The 15,806-nt window shown below is 39.0% G+C and overlaps 1 non-coding gene across 1 annotated transcript; it reads left to right on the forward strand.

Moving 5' to 3' along the window:
* The first annotated feature begins 7,617 nt into the window (after positions 1-7,617).
* On the forward strand, positions 7,618-7,724 carry LOC132228849 (U6 spliceosomal RNA). Its single transcript, XR_009451460.1, has one exon. It is a non-coding gene; the product is annotated as a U6 spliceosomal RNA (small nuclear RNA).
* The last annotated feature ends 8,082 nt before the right edge of the window (positions 7,725-15,806 follow it).

A 15,806-nucleotide genomic window follows, 5' to 3' on the forward strand; every position in this document is an offset into this window, starting at 1 on the left:
ATGGTCATTGATATAATTAACTGCCAGCAGCAAAGTTAGATATATATTCTGTGGCCTTGAATTTGAGTCTAGCTAACTGGCCCCTATGGGGCTAATGCCCATGATTTTGGCCTTTTTATACTATATTTAATAGTACAGAAACATAGATTTCATTTGGCTCCTAAAGGATTAGAGCTTTCTCTATCTAGTCTCGACTTTAATACCTATGCTGATTTTTTCTTTTCTCTTAGCCTTTAAGGAGCTAAATTTGGCAATAACTGGTAAATGCTAATTTTTTTAAACTTTAATAAAAAATCATATAGGCAATCTTTTTTTTTCTTCTCTGGTAACAATATCAGAAATACTAGAGAGAGAAAATGGAAATGTCCTAGCATTCCTAGAGGACCTTGCTCTTTATGCTCCCTTTAGGCTAAGAAACGAGGTGTTATTTCTTCTTCCTTCTTCTTAAAAAAAGTGAGAAAATGCAAAGAATAGATCAGGAGAATGTTCTAGTTTTTTTTAGTCTTATTAATATGCCCTTCCCACCACTACTGGGCCCTCATGTCTCTTCTTTGTTCTCCCCTTCACTAACTAGCAACAATTTCCCGAGGACAGAGAAACTGATAGTAAAAATAGGGTCACATTTGGAGACAGTTAGGTGATATATGTTAATATCCACTCTGGACTAGCTGGGGTCACACATTTTATTTTTCTTGTTATCTATACCCTATGAACTGCAGCCTCCAGGGCAAAACATATTTAACCTGCAATGATACATTGCCCAGGAGCCATTCAGCAGTTACGGCATTCTGAATTTTTATTTAGAAACAATTAAAGCTACTTGGGTTTCAAGAATTCCCTTGAATTCTTGGTTTCAGGTCCAAGTTTATTTTTTTTAAAAAGACAATAACCAACAGCTTTATTAGTATGCAGCTAAAATAACGACTATAATTTCAGGTTGCTAATTTTCCTTTCTGCCTCTGACTACATTTATCCTCTGACGCAGGAAGGTGTGCATGGGTGTGCACACCAAGTAAACCTGGTAAGGATGTGGGTATGGATGATGGGAAGGGTTTGTAATAGATTCGTACTTGGTAGCAATAAGAAATTCCAATAAGCAGAGTCTCCCCAGGATAATTTTATCCCTGGAGAATAATAGATCTATATTTTTTTAAAATAAATATATCCATAGAAGGAATTTTTAAATTTTTAGATAACCATAGTTCTGACATGTGGCTGAGTTGACAAACATAGTGATGGTCTCATTTGGTACTGATACTATTTCTCCCCTTGAACTTTTGATTCACTGTGGTAAAAAGAGGAACAAACCTTTACCAATACAACAATGCAAAAGCACCCTTCGAATTGTAAAATGTTGATAATTTCAAATTATTTTCCAGTCTTGTACAATGACTCATTTTCATCTTTGGAAATAAATACTAGTTTATATGATAATTTCATTGATGGCTAAAAACATGAAGTCTTTGAATGACTTTAAATCCATTTAAGTGTAGTCCCTTGATATGCACTGATAAACAGAAGCCATATCCAATGTCACTTGACTTCCTCTGAAGAAACACCTAAATAAAAGAAATTACATAATAAATTACCTAAATAAAATAACCATTTCCAGTGAGGGGAAATGCATATAGCTCCGAGAGATACGCTCTCTAAGTTTTAGTTAGGCTATTTATATAGAAATAAATAGAAATTCACTGGAGTTATTTATAAAATGCCATATTAAAATGATATACTTGGGAATAGTAAGGAAATAGTAATCTCATGAGAATCTCATAAATGATGGCCATTCAGCCATATGGCCTGACAGCCAGGATTCAGAGAAAAATAGAATTTAGCAAATGGATGTATCCTCAACCATCTCCAGGGACCTCATAGCAAGTGTTTGTGATTCATCCATTCTTCCTCTCTGTGAGCAATAAAATTCTGCATATTTGCTTCTCTCTATATCATTATCAAATAGGCAGGATGGATATATATATATCTACCTGCCTACTAATAGTTTATTTCCCCTTCTAATTCACAGTCTCTGCTCCCTCATAACTTCAGCTTTTCATGAACTCTATGGAATTCTCTAATAACATTTTCAGTTTTAGCTCTCACTGCTCACTCTGGTTCTCTCCACACTTCCCCTTATAAATTCCTTAAAAGGAACATTTTAATTGCTTATTTTTTTTTAAATGCCAGGGCTTGTCATTAGTCCCTAACCAGGCTTGGGGTGCATGGCCAGTGCTGACTCAGTCAGTTCAGGCTTGTGAGGTCTGCATTGGGCTGCCTGTTCAGCATGGGCAGTTGTCCAATCACTTCACACAGAAGAGTCTGACATGTCTACTACATCATATCCCAAACTACTGTCCCTATAACCCACCATGTCTCCTGGTTTAGTCTTTCCATTAACCAAAAGTGTTATCTAAGGGAAGTAACATAGCAAGTCATTGTCAGACATAAGCCCTAACTCAAATTAGTTGTGTTAAACAAATTGATTATGCAGGCCCCTGGCAAGGCCCCGAGAGAATAGATAATATTGGTAAGATTTTATGGAAAGGGTAGTCAACTAGTTATCAGGAAACCTGCATATTCGTTCTGTCTCTGCTATTCACTGAGTCTCAAAATTGGGCAAGTTGGTTAACCTTTCAGAGCTTCAGTTCTGCATCTGAAAATTTGGAGAATGGGCTACACAATTCACAGGGTGGTGCCCAGTCTGAAAATTCTGTGATCCACACCATGAGGCTTGAGGTAAGAATAAATCTATAACATGATGAAGACAATTGGCCTAGGTGGGGGCTCTGAGTGGTACCAGGTCACAGTGAACACTGTCTTTCTAAAGGAAGAATGTAGCCCTAGCCGGTTTGGCTCAGTGGCTGGAGCATCGGCCTGTGGACTGAGGGGTCCCAGGTTCGATTCCAGCCAAGGGCATGTACGTTGGTTGCGGGCACATCCCCAGTGGGAGGTGTGCAGGGGGCAGCTGATTGATGTTTCTCTCTCATCGATGTTTCTAACTCTCTATCTCTCTCCTTTCCTCTCTGTGAAAAATCAATAAAATATGTTTTAAAAAAATAAAGGACGAATGTATATCAGGAGTGGCTTCCTTGAGCTCATACATGTGCTGTGGGTCTAGAATGGGTCAGGGCCCAGCTTGTTGTCTGTAATCAACATTATAAAACAGTTGAGGCAGGGCTGAGAAAGTCAAAGTTCAAGAGAAATAGATTCCTAAGGGGGGAAATAGTCAACTGTCAACCACTTTCAAACGATGCCTTAACTTCCCATTAATGAGCATGCCTACTCTTTGAGAGTCAGGGATGTCTATAGTCATTTACTAGATTATTTGATTTACTTCTACATTCCCTTTGTTCCAGTTGCCATCAGTTTCTGGTGGCTACACTGGGGTGAATCCTTAGGAATGGAGACATAGGACGAAATTACACCGAAGTATCAGTATGTAACCTGAGAACAGATACTCAAAGTCATTGGAAGGAGGCAGAAGGGCTCTCTCAGGCCAGCAAACTTCATGCTCATCTGATTGAATATATGACATCTAAAGAAAGACTATTTCCCTTGGGAGACAGGTATGCTGATCATGGAAACACGGCTATGGGAGCATGTGACAGGCAAGTGTGGCCCACTTATGCTCATCTAAGCACTATCCAGGGGAGAGAGGGTTTTAGCAGTGAAGTTGCATTATTCCAGATTCTTTAGCAAAGTGGAGATAAATGCCAGGGGTTGTGGCAAATGGACTTTGAGATTTGGGACTCTGAATATTTCTTATTAGAGACAAGTATATGGACATTTTGGTTTTGTATATAGATTCTTACATTATTGATTAGGCTGTATTTTACCTTGAGAGATGTATTTTCATTTGATGTGATGGAAAAAATCAAGTTTTGTCCTATAAGTCTGAGGACCCAATACCCGGCAGTGAGTGATAGATTGACCAAAGTGATGGAAGCCACAACGAGGCCTTCAGCACGGAAGAATAAAAGTAGATGCAGGCAGTCTTCCATGGTTACCATCCAGCATCTCTGCGCTCCCCTCCACTCATTTTCATACTTAATTTTTTTTTAGCATTTCCACATTTACACTTAGAGTAAAATCCAAAGCTTTTACATGGCTTATGAATTTCTACCTTTTCTACTTGGTACTTCATTCTTCAAGCCACACTGCTCTTCTTTCTGTTCTAATAACATGTTAAGGTTGCCTCTGCATGGAAGACGGCACTTACTATTCCCTTTGCCTAATTCCCCCCGCCCCAAATGTATGTGGCTTATTCTTACTCATCATTCAGATCTTAACTTAGATACAGTGAGAAGGTTTCTGTGGCAATTCTATTTAATATATACTCATATTACTCATATATACTCATACTCAAAACACATATACTCGCTCTCTCTTTACTTCACTTTGTCATTGATTTTAAAAAGTTTTATTTATTTATGATAGCTAATACTACCCAAATCATTGCATTTATTTTTCTTCCCCTTTTAAAAACAATTTTCTTCACTAAAATATATACTCTATGGGAGTAGGATCTTGTCACACTTGCTACTTTCTCCTCAGCACACAGGACAGTGCCTGAAACATACAGAACATTCATTTTAATGGCTATAAACAGATTTTTATTAGTATACTCTGGCCATTATCTAATTAGCATTAGTGTCCCATATCAAAGAGAAATCACTGGTTTTAGTCAGATGGTGGCATTCCCATGGAATTTGCAAATGGTCTTGATTTTTTAGGACAAAATGAAGTGGTTTAGTTTGTGCTTCTCTCCAGAGCATTAATCCAAAGCCAATAGACAGTTAGCACTGCAGAAGGTGTGTTTCCTGAGGCTGATGCAAATGTTTGATTCATTAGGGAAGTATGAGTTAGAATAGCCAAGCTGATAAATTCAGAACCAAGGCTAAATTGGGAAGTCTTTCATATGTTTCTAGTTGGGTAGATAATTGGTATAAGACTTACACTAAGATTTTCAAAGTAAATTTTTTCTAATTTTAATGTCACTATGCATTTCAGGGACTGGGGAGGGAGTGTGTCACAGTGGAAAGAGCTCACATGTTTGAACCAACAAAGCTGGGTTTGAATTCAGCTTCATCGTTTACTAGATCTATGCCCTTGGACAAGTCCTTCTGTCCTTTCTGAGTCCCACCATCCTCACCCGTAAAGTGGGTCTGGTAAGGCTTACCTCCCAGAGCTACCTTCAGGGAGGTAAATTACATGCATGAAGTTCCTGGCACATGATAGGCACTTACTGACTTGTAGTCACCATTATTATGAACACTTCACAGTGTTGCCTGGTATTGTGTTTTAATATTTGTTTTATTTCCCTGACTTCAAGTTATAGTGACTACTTCTAGGAACTTTAAGTTATTATGAGTCATGGGAAGACAGGTGTCTTGATAGAAAAAAGTACAAAGGCCACTTCATAGTTGAATATCTTTGAACTGACAGGGCGTCCAAGGTGGCAGTGGTGACTATGGTAGATGGCATATATATATATATATATATATATATATATATATATATATATATATATATATATATATATATATATATATCAGTGAGCTCCAATATTAATATGGCCTAGTTATTCTCCAAGTGGTCCACTTTCCTTTTGCTACTTAGTCTTTGTATTATATACTAGGGGCCCGGTGCACGAAATTCGTGCACTGGGTGTGTGGGTGTGTGGGGGGAGTGTCCCTCAGCCCAGCCTGCCCCCTCTCACATACTGGGAGCCCTCAGGCGTTGACCCCCATCACCCTCCAATCGCAGGATCGGCCCCTTGCCCAGGCCTGACGCCTCTGACAGAGGCGTCAGGCCTGGGCAGGGGACGCTCATTTCCCCCCATCACTGGTTCTGCCCCCCGCCCAAGCCTGACGCCTCTGGCCCAGGCATCAGGCCTGGGCAGGGGACCCCCAGACCCCTCCAATAGCTGGCTCTGCCCCTTGCCCAGGCCTGATGCCTCGGCCAGAGGCGTAGACCCCCATCACCCTCCGATCACCTGATCGGCCCCTTGCCCAGGCCTGACGCCTCCGCCAGAGGTGTCAGGCTTGGACAGGGGACCCCCATCTCCCCCCGATCACTGGCTCTGGCCCCCGCCCAGGCCTGAGGCCTCTGGCCCAGGAATCATGCCTGGGCAGGGGACCCCCATCTCCCTCTGATCGCTTGCTCCACCCCCCGCCCAAGCCTGACGCCTCTGACCCAGGCTTCAGGCCTGGGCAAGGGGACCATCATATCCCCCCAATCCCCGGCTCAGCCCCCCGCCCAGGCCTGATGCCTCGGCCAGAGGAGTTGACCCTCATCACCCTCCGATCACCAATCACCGGATCGGCCCCTTGACCAGGCCTGAGGCCTCCGGCAGAGGTGTCAGGCCTGGGAGGGGACCCCCAGCTCCGGGCGATTGCAGGCTCCGCTCCTGCCCAGGCCTAATGCCTCTGGCTGAGGCGTCCAGCTCGGGCAGCGGGGATCCACAGCTGCAGCAGCCCCGTGATCGTGGGCTCCACTTTAGGCCCAGGCAAGGGACCCCTAGCTCCTGGGACTGCCAGCTTCGACCGTGTCCAGCTCCCATCGCTGGCTCCACCCCAACTTCCTGCTATCACTGTCCAGGGTGGAAAAGGCTCCTGATTCTCCGATCATGGCTGGGGGGCAGGGCAAAGGCGGCCCCAGGGCCGCCTTTGCCCTGCCCCCCAGCTCTTAGCTCCCCCCTGGGTTTCCAATCACTGTCAGTGGCAGGGGGCTTCTTCCTGCTTTCCCTTTTGCCTCCCTGCATTGTGCCTACATATGCAAATTAACCTCCATCTTGTTGGCAGTTAACTGCCAATCATAGTTGGCAGTTAACTGCCAATCTTAGTTGGCAGTTAACTGCCAATCATAGTTGGCAGTTAATTTGCATATAGCCCTGATTAGCCAATGAAAAGGGTATCGCCGTACGCCAATTACCATTTTTCTCTTTTATTAGTGTTGATATCTTTTTATTAGATCATGCTTTCTGCTAACAAATGGACTTTGTTTCTGCACAGTCTCAGGTTACTATGACTCTATGTCTCCATAGTTGCCACTTCCCTTTACTACCAACCTCTGCTTCATGGATTGTTCAGCTTCCACATCCTACTAACTGCCAGGTTCTTGGTATGTTCCACTATTCAGTTCTGCAAAAGAACTCAGATTGATCTCACTCAAGCTTTATTATCAAGCCATATCATCATTCTCTGAAGAGTCAGATATTAGTTTGATCCACCTAAAGTCAACATTTGCATATGTCAAAATGAGCAAATACTAGCAATTTCACATGGTACAACTTTATATATGATGCCTCTGGTGAGAGATCATTGCTGGAGCCAAGAGTGAGGTGATGTCCCTCAGAATACGAACAAACAGGAGCAATCATTTTTTTTTTTTTAAAGAGTCTTATTTCAGGCCTTATAGTACTGGTTATGGCTGAAGCAGGCACTGTGATTCGCTTTTTAGCAAAATATTCAATCATTTTTATTGTCTAAAAATTTAGACCCAGAAGGGACCCTAGAATCACTTTATTTAATCCAATTCTTTTGCTTTAGAAATGAGAAATCAAAACCTCATATAGATTAGTCCTATGTGACACATGGAAAATTAAAAGTTGGAAAACAAGTGCTCGCTTCGGCAGCACATATACTAAAATTGGAACGATACAGAGAAGATTAGCATGGCCCCTGCACAAGGATGACACGCAAATTCGTGAAGCGTTCCATATTTAAAAAAAAAAAAAAAAAAAAAAAGTTGGAAAACAAAATCAGTGAGAGAATGTTACAAATAAATTGGGTTATTTGTGTCAGAAAAGAATCCTGAGTATGCAACATGAATAAAACAAACAATTCTATCAAAAACATTGCAATCAAGTAGGAAAAAAAGTTAATTTTAATACATAAATGCCATAATAATGTATGCATAGGGTCAGCATGCCTAATTATGGGGTTGGGGAGATTCAGAGAAAACTTTCTAGGAAACCAGATTCCTGAACTAAGACTTGAGGAATTGAGTCAGTGTAAGACAGGCAGTTGTGATTGTGAAGAATGTTCCAGAAAGTGTCTTTCTGAGTGATCAGAAATGTATTTTGTGTGAGGGTGGTATGTATGGAGAATAGTAGGTGGGGCCACTGGTCCTGTATGAGAAGTGTCTGTGTCTTTTCTTTCTCTCCCTCCCCTTCCTGCTGCCTTCACTTTCCCCCCTTCATTTGTATTATATGCACCTTAAGTGAATCTTAAAATAACTTTATATTCCATCTTTCTGACCAGAATAACAGTGCGAAAAGGTTAAGAGCATGTAGAAAGGTGGAAGGAAACTGACTTGAAATTTATCATAGTTAAATCGGCGGCATGGGTTGTCTGTTTCATTTGGGGGTGCCCTATAAGATTATTTCTTGCCCCCCTTCTTGAGGCTACTGTCACTTTCTTGGTGAAGGTCACTTGAAATGTTATGCAAGTCTACTCATGTGTTTGCAATCCAGTCCAAGGTGTTGTCATTTTCACAGTTAATAAGCACACTTTCAATTTCTTCCCCCAGCCCCCATGCCCTACAGGACACCAATATAGTCCTCCACAAGGGTGACAGCCAGCCCTTGATTACTACTCTTTGGTACTCCCCTTTAGCTGCTTATGTACCACCCACTTTAGTGTGGTTCCTACAGTGTATTCTCAATGCGGCTGCTTTTTCCCTCTGTTTGTGTGACTCAGGTTATAACAAACGACTCATGTGAGGAAATCAGTAGTCTGTCTTGTCAGAAGAGTCCTACCACAAATAAAAACCCAGAAAAGTCAATACAGATCCCCAAAATGCAATTATAAAATACAATATTTTGAAATTTCTACATAGCAAAACCAAAAATGACCACTTATTGAAAAGGCAAGAATTTCACATAGGCATTTACATTTCCCACTTCCTCCTCTTTTCAGGGATTAAAAAGTAAATCTTCGCCCAAAATAAGAACTTATTCAGAGGGAGACAAGAAGGAAAAGCTGAACATTAAGCATTGCTTAAGAAAGCAAAGAGTTTGATTTAATACATTTTGTACCCTAAATTTAACTACAGAGTTCAGCTTTTAAATGTATTGAGGGATTCTGAATCAAATCTGAAATGGAAAGTTTTCAAAAATCTCCCAAATCTTTTCTGTGTGTGTGTGTTTTCATGCTGTGAAAACATTTTTTGTCCTTTCTATTTAATGATGAGAATTAATTTGCAAAGAAATTTAAATCAAAGGAAGGCGATGAGAAGAATGAATGGGTTGAGTTTAGCACTCCAAAGAAAGGAAGCCAGAATACAGCAATAAGACACCACTCTTGGTAGGCTGTAAACGCTCCTCTGCCTTTAAAATTCCCTAACAAGGTGAGCGAAACCATTCCAAGAACACTATTGTCAAGAGACACCTTTGAACTGATCTATCCTGAAGAATCACCCCCAGAAAGGTAGAAAAAAAAATAACTTTCATATGTTTGTGGCCACACAGTGCAGCTCCGACTTCTGAACATTTTTCCCCAATTATTTTTGTAAAGTATTGATCGCAATTTAATTTTGCAGTCCCAACATGAGAGGCGCTTCACGCTGAAATGTCTCACAGGAGATTGTAATCAGGGTCTAGCCTGAAGGTGAAGCGCTCGTACACAGGTTTTACTCTATTTCTCCACTCTTCATCAGCTCGGGGATTGGAGCAGAGGGCATTCTCAGGCAGATTAATTTTTGACGATGGGATCGATGGAAGATGTTTTTTCCTCCTGACATTGAGTCATCTAATTTGCTGTTTATCTTTGGCTTATTGAGTTTTGAGCATTGTTAAATCATACCTTTCAGCTGTTTAATTTCAGATGTGAATTTTGCATTCCCCTCTTGTACTTTGGCATAACTCTTTTACCCAAAATGAGCAGGATGATGGGCCTTTTCTGACACGGGGTTACTGCTTTGGAGTCTGTTAAGTACTCCAAGGTAATGTTATGGTACTTTCTAGCCTTTTTTTCCTTTGCTTGTGGCCATAGATCAGCTCACCTCTAGGGAAATCATTACTTGCCATCATTATTATCCCTAGCACCTTCATCTGTTCTCCCTTGTTTCCTGACTCCATGGCTTGATGAAGTGCCTAGATGTGCGAACACCTTATCTCAGGTCTCATAATTAACCCCTTCATAACACAGGCTGAAGAAATGACTTTCCCTGTGATATGCTCCATCCAGTTCAACATTTGGGCTTCTTTATAGTAATCACAGCAGCTTTAACAGTTTCAGCTCTATTTTTGCAGCAAGATGGGAATTTTGTAAGTGTGCTGATGGCTATAAGAAAAACACTTTCCACCTAGAGAAATGTGGCCTTCTATAACCTTTTATTTTTTTTTAAGGTAGTCAAGCTGTATCTCAAGACCACACCTTGTCTGTAAACACTGAACATTCCCCTCAGTGGCAATGTTATATTAATTGTTAGGCATTTTATCAATGCTCATGCATGTAGTCATAATTATCTAGAAATTAATAAAATCTAAAAGAATAATTTTTTTAGTTTCAAAGACATATAACATATTTTTAAAAACATTTTAAACAAAATAAAAATGATAACAGTATACTTCTAGATTTAAATTTAACATTAAAACAATATGTTGGTTTTATTAATTCAGTAAATAAAAACCATCCTATTCCATACTCCAAATCACTTGTGGATTTGATTGAACAAAGAGATGTTTGTTTTTTAAAAAATATATATATTTTTTAATTGAAGGGAGAGGGAGAGACAGAAACATCAATGATGCGAGAGAATCATCGATCAGCTGCCCCCTGCACACCCCCTACAGGGGATCAAGCCCCCAACCCGGGCATGTGCCCTTAACAGGAATCGAACCATGACCTTTTGGTTCATAGGTTGACTCTCAACCACTGAGCAACACTGGCTGAGAGAGATGTGTGTATTTTATTATCATAAAAGAGCCCTAATAAACCTAATTTCTATTCTCTAATTAGTTGGATTTCCTTAAGAAAGTTATATCTCTTTAGCTATGATTTCTCATCATTACTTAGGGAAATTAGAGAATTTTAAAAAAGATTTCTTCTAGATCTAAAATGTATATTCTGGGACATATTACTCTATAATGTTACATACTTATCATGCAAGGCCAAGCTCAAATTCTACTTCTGTCATGATGCTTTCTTGCCTATTACTGCCAAAATGGACTCACTTTAAGGTAGCCAGAGCCATTTGTCAGTGTTTTCATATTAATTCTGATAATGTTTTCTGGTACTTGAAAAATATTTCATAACTGTATCTTACAAGAAAAAACTAGGATTCCCTTTCACATGTTTTTCCAATATTCCTAGGAGATGACCAATACCTATTCTTGGAGGATGCATTTGATTTTTGGAAAAAGCATACATTTATTTGTAGGCATTCTGATAATGAAAGTGAGTATTCAAGACTGGAAGTTATTTTTCAGATAAACCTCTATCTTAAATTTCTTATTGAAACTATGAACGCACATCTAGATGAGGTGCTTTCAAAATGCTTTGACTTATGTCAACATTTGTTAGAAGAAGCATATAGTCTGATGAGACAACTACTTTTAAAAACAATTTTATTTTGTTATATAATAATAATATATTAATATAATGATATAATGATAGCATAAGTACCTAATTGTTTTATTAACCCATTTTATGTCCTTATAAACACACGTCATATATCTTGTTCTACTAAGTTACAGATTCTTTCCAAGCCAGAAAGTGGTGGTAATATTTGAACATTTGCCTTCAAGTTTTCCTGAAGTTCAGATTTTAAGTTGCTATCAAACACTCAATCAATTGAAATTGTAAGAGCGTATTTGTACTTTATTAGCTGATACCAAAGGTGAGGATGAGTTAGCATTTATAAAAATGAAGAAATAATTTTTCTGTTTCACAGGATAATACTATATGTTTTGTACATGTAAACAAGAATTTACAAATTAACATCTATGTCTATAAACATTAATGTAGATCAGTGATTTTTCAACCAGTGTGCCCCATGAATTTTTAAAACATGTAATATCTATTTAGTCAAAGGCACGGACCTCCTTTCTTTTAGATTGTTAAATAAAAAATAACAACAGCCAACACAATAATAGCTGGTTGGTGTGAATGAATCAAAATGATACCTATTTTTTGTCAGATCGGCAGAAAATATATATTTTTGGTGTGATGCAGAATTTTAGTAATTAGCTTATTTGTGCCATGAGATGAAAAAGGTTGAAAATCGCTGATGTATATTAGGTCTTAATGAATTATACTCCCATATTTGGTTCCTAAGTATTTTGTGGAAGCGTAATAAAATAGGTTGTTTCCCCAAAGTGGCCCTTTCCTTGGGATTTCTGTTTAAATCCAATTCTCCGCCAATCAGATACTAACCATGTACACACACACAAATAAGATCAGAGGGAAGGAGCACAAAACCTGTTAAACTTGTTTGACTGTTTTTGCATATTCATCGACAGCAATGGTCATTTTGTTCAAAATCAAACCTAAACTTCTGAGATAGTTGAACTCCAATGTTTTGGTCTTCTTTCATTTCCAGCATATTTTGTACCTGTTGTATAGATCCAACGATTTAATACATAGCTTAACTATTTATATTCAATATACAGGGTATCCCCCAAAATGGATACATACTTAGAATAATTGTAAAGGTAGTGTTTATTAAAGTACATTTCATTTTCAAAATGTAATAAAATCAATTGTTAAAGTGTGTATAGATTTTTGGGAGGATACCCTATGGTAAAAAGGCATATGTAACATGTTGAAATATAGTAGTATAAATAATAAAATAATTATTATAGAAATATTTAAGTTATTGAGTTTTTGTTAATGTTCCTGCACTAAACTGTACTGAACACCATTTAATCCTCACTGCAACCCTTTCGATAGCTATTCTTGTTACCTTTGTCTTATAGGTGAGGAAATTGATTAGGAAGGGATTTTAAGAACCATGGAACACATTTTATAAATAAGAATTATAAGACCCCAAAAGGCTGAGTGGCCTGCCCAAAACTACATGGTCAAATCTCAGATTAATACAAGGTCTCCTAATTCCATCAGAATATTCTTTCTATATTCTGTCATTTAATCTCCTACTAGGATATGTTGCTTAGGAGACATCCTAAACTTTTGTTTGTGATTATCTCATTGTCTCACTGAAAGAAATAGGACTGTGCATGAGAAGTTTCCTACAGAATATTAAGATTACCACTGCTAACACAGCTGATTCTCACAGCCAGTTGGCCTGGTGGTCAAATCCCCGCCAGTATTACCTACAACAATCTAGGCTTAACTACAATAAGACTGCGAACAAAGACCACTAGGGGGTGCACCAAGGAAGCATAACAAAATGCGGAGACAAAGAAACAGGACAAAATTGTCAATGGAAGATATAGAGTTCAGAACCACAATTTTAAGGTCTCTCAAGAACTGTTTAGAAGCTGCCGATAAACTTAATGAGATCTACACGAAAACTAATAAGACCCTCGATCTTATATTGGGGAACCAACTAGAAATTAAGCATACACGGACTGAAACAACGAATATTATACAGACGCCCGACAGCAGACCAGAGGAGCGCAAAAATCAAGTCAATGATTTGAAATGCGAGGAAGCAAAAAACATCCAACCGGAAAAGCAAAATGAAAAAAGAATCCAAAAATGCGAGGATAGTGTAAGGAGCCTCTGGTACAGCTTCAAGCTTACCAACATCAGAATTATAGGGGTGCCAGAAGATGAGAGAGAGCAAGATATTAAAAACCTATTTGAAGAAATAATGACAGAAAACTTCCCCCACCTGGTGAAAGAAATGGACTTACAGGTCCAAGAAGCGCGGAGAACCCCAAACAAAAGGAATCCAAAGAGGACCACACCAAGACACAACATAATTAAAATGCCAAGAGCAAAAGATAAAGAGAGAATCTTAAAAACAGCAAGAGAAAGAAACTCAGTTACCTACAAGGGAATACCCATACGACTGTCAGCTGATTTCTCAACAGAAACTTTGCAGGCCAGAAGGGAGTGGCAAGAAATATTCAAAGTGATGAATACCAAGAACCTACAACCAAGACTACTTTATCCAGCAAAGCTATCATTCAGAATTGAAGGTCAGATAAAGAGCTTCACAGATAAGGAAAAGCTAAAGGAGTTCATCACCACCAAACCAGGATTATATGAAATGCTGAAAGGTATCCTTTAAGAAGAGGAAGAGGAAGAAAAAGGTAAAGATACAAATTATGAACAACAAATATGCATCTATCAACAAGTGAATCTAAGAATCAAGTGAATAAATAATCTGATGAACAGAATGAACTGGTGATTATAATAGAATCAGGGACATAGAAAGGGAATGGACTGACTATTCTTGGGGGGGAAAGGGGTGTGGGAGATGTGGGAAGAGACTGGACAAAAATCGTGCACCTATGGATGAGGACAGTGGGTGGGGAGTGAGGGCGGAGGGTGGGGCGGGAACTGGGAGGAGGGGAGTTATGGGGGGAAAAAAAAGAGGAACAAATGTAATAATCTGAACAATAAAGATTTAATTAAAAAAAAAAAGATTATCTTCCTTCAGGGAAAAAGAAAACTCAGACTAAACATGTTGAGGTTTGATAATGAGTATTTTTTGTTTAAAAGGTACAAACATGATTTTATTTGTACTACCAAGACCATAAAAATGTTTTGACTCATAAATATGAAGTTGTTCTACCACCATAACAAATTAGCTAAAATAGTGATAATACTGACCAGGTTAGGATGTAAGTCAGTGAGACATAAATCTTAACAAAGGTTTAGATAGCCTTCTGAAAAGTGGGCCAGAAAGCGAGAAACTCTGTTTGAATGCCAGAGACTGGAAAAAAGGTAGTCGCGAAAAGTAAGCCTGGGTCTGACATAGGGCTGCAGCAGTTGCTGTGTTAAAGTCATGTCTTACTGTTGCTCCAAAACTCCCACCTCTGTCGTGAACAGGAACTCAGGGCTCAAAACCGCTGAATCGTGATCTATGATAAACTATTGCTGTTGCATCTATCATCATCCAGTCCAACCAGAGGAGAAGAGTTTCTGGGCTGTGAGACTGCCTAGCTCTAGGATAGAAATAAGCAGCAGAAGAGTGGTACTTCATTTTGAGTCCATCACACACCAGTAAAAATATTTCCCCCAGAACATTTTTAGGTTCGGTGTCATGGTGGTGTTATATTTTTTCTGCCATTCTAGTTGTAGAATTTGCTCACTATCATCTATCTGATTCTTGTATATATTAAATAATAATGACTTTTTGAAAATACACCAAAGGAGGAAAAAGAATAAATGCTAAAGTCCCAGATAATCTACAAACTCATCGTTAGCTTTTCAATAACTGAGAAGCAATTGTGTTTTGTCAGTATAAACTATATGAGCCTCACAGCCATCCTGTCTTTCATTAACATCATAGTTTTTAAATCTTTGGAAATGTGATAGGCCATGGTCAGATCTGTTGCATTAAAATTTTGAATAAGCCTTGGAAATCTAACGTGGAAATAGGAGGTTATACATAACAATGAAGCAAGAGATTATAAAACAAGATGTTAAATTTGGGTAATTTGGTCATATATAAACCTTTCCAATCACTTCCCCATCAGCTTTAAAGGATTTAAAATGGAATGAGTCCTGAAATCTTCTGATTGGTGGATACTTTGCTCTGTTGCGTTGCTAAGATAACCACACTGCAGGTGTACATTCAGGGGGAATGAGAAGTCATCATGCTGCTCATCTCATCTTCATCTGCGCTCCATCGTGCCTATACACCTTGTACAGAGGCTTTGTTGTGGC

The sequence above is a fragment of the Myotis daubentonii genome, chromosome 2, assembly GCF_963259705.1.
Source record: "Myotis daubentonii chromosome 2, mMyoDau2.1, whole genome shotgun sequence".
Taxonomy (NCBI): domain Eukaryota; kingdom Metazoa; phylum Chordata; class Mammalia; order Chiroptera; family Vespertilionidae; genus Myotis; species Myotis daubentonii.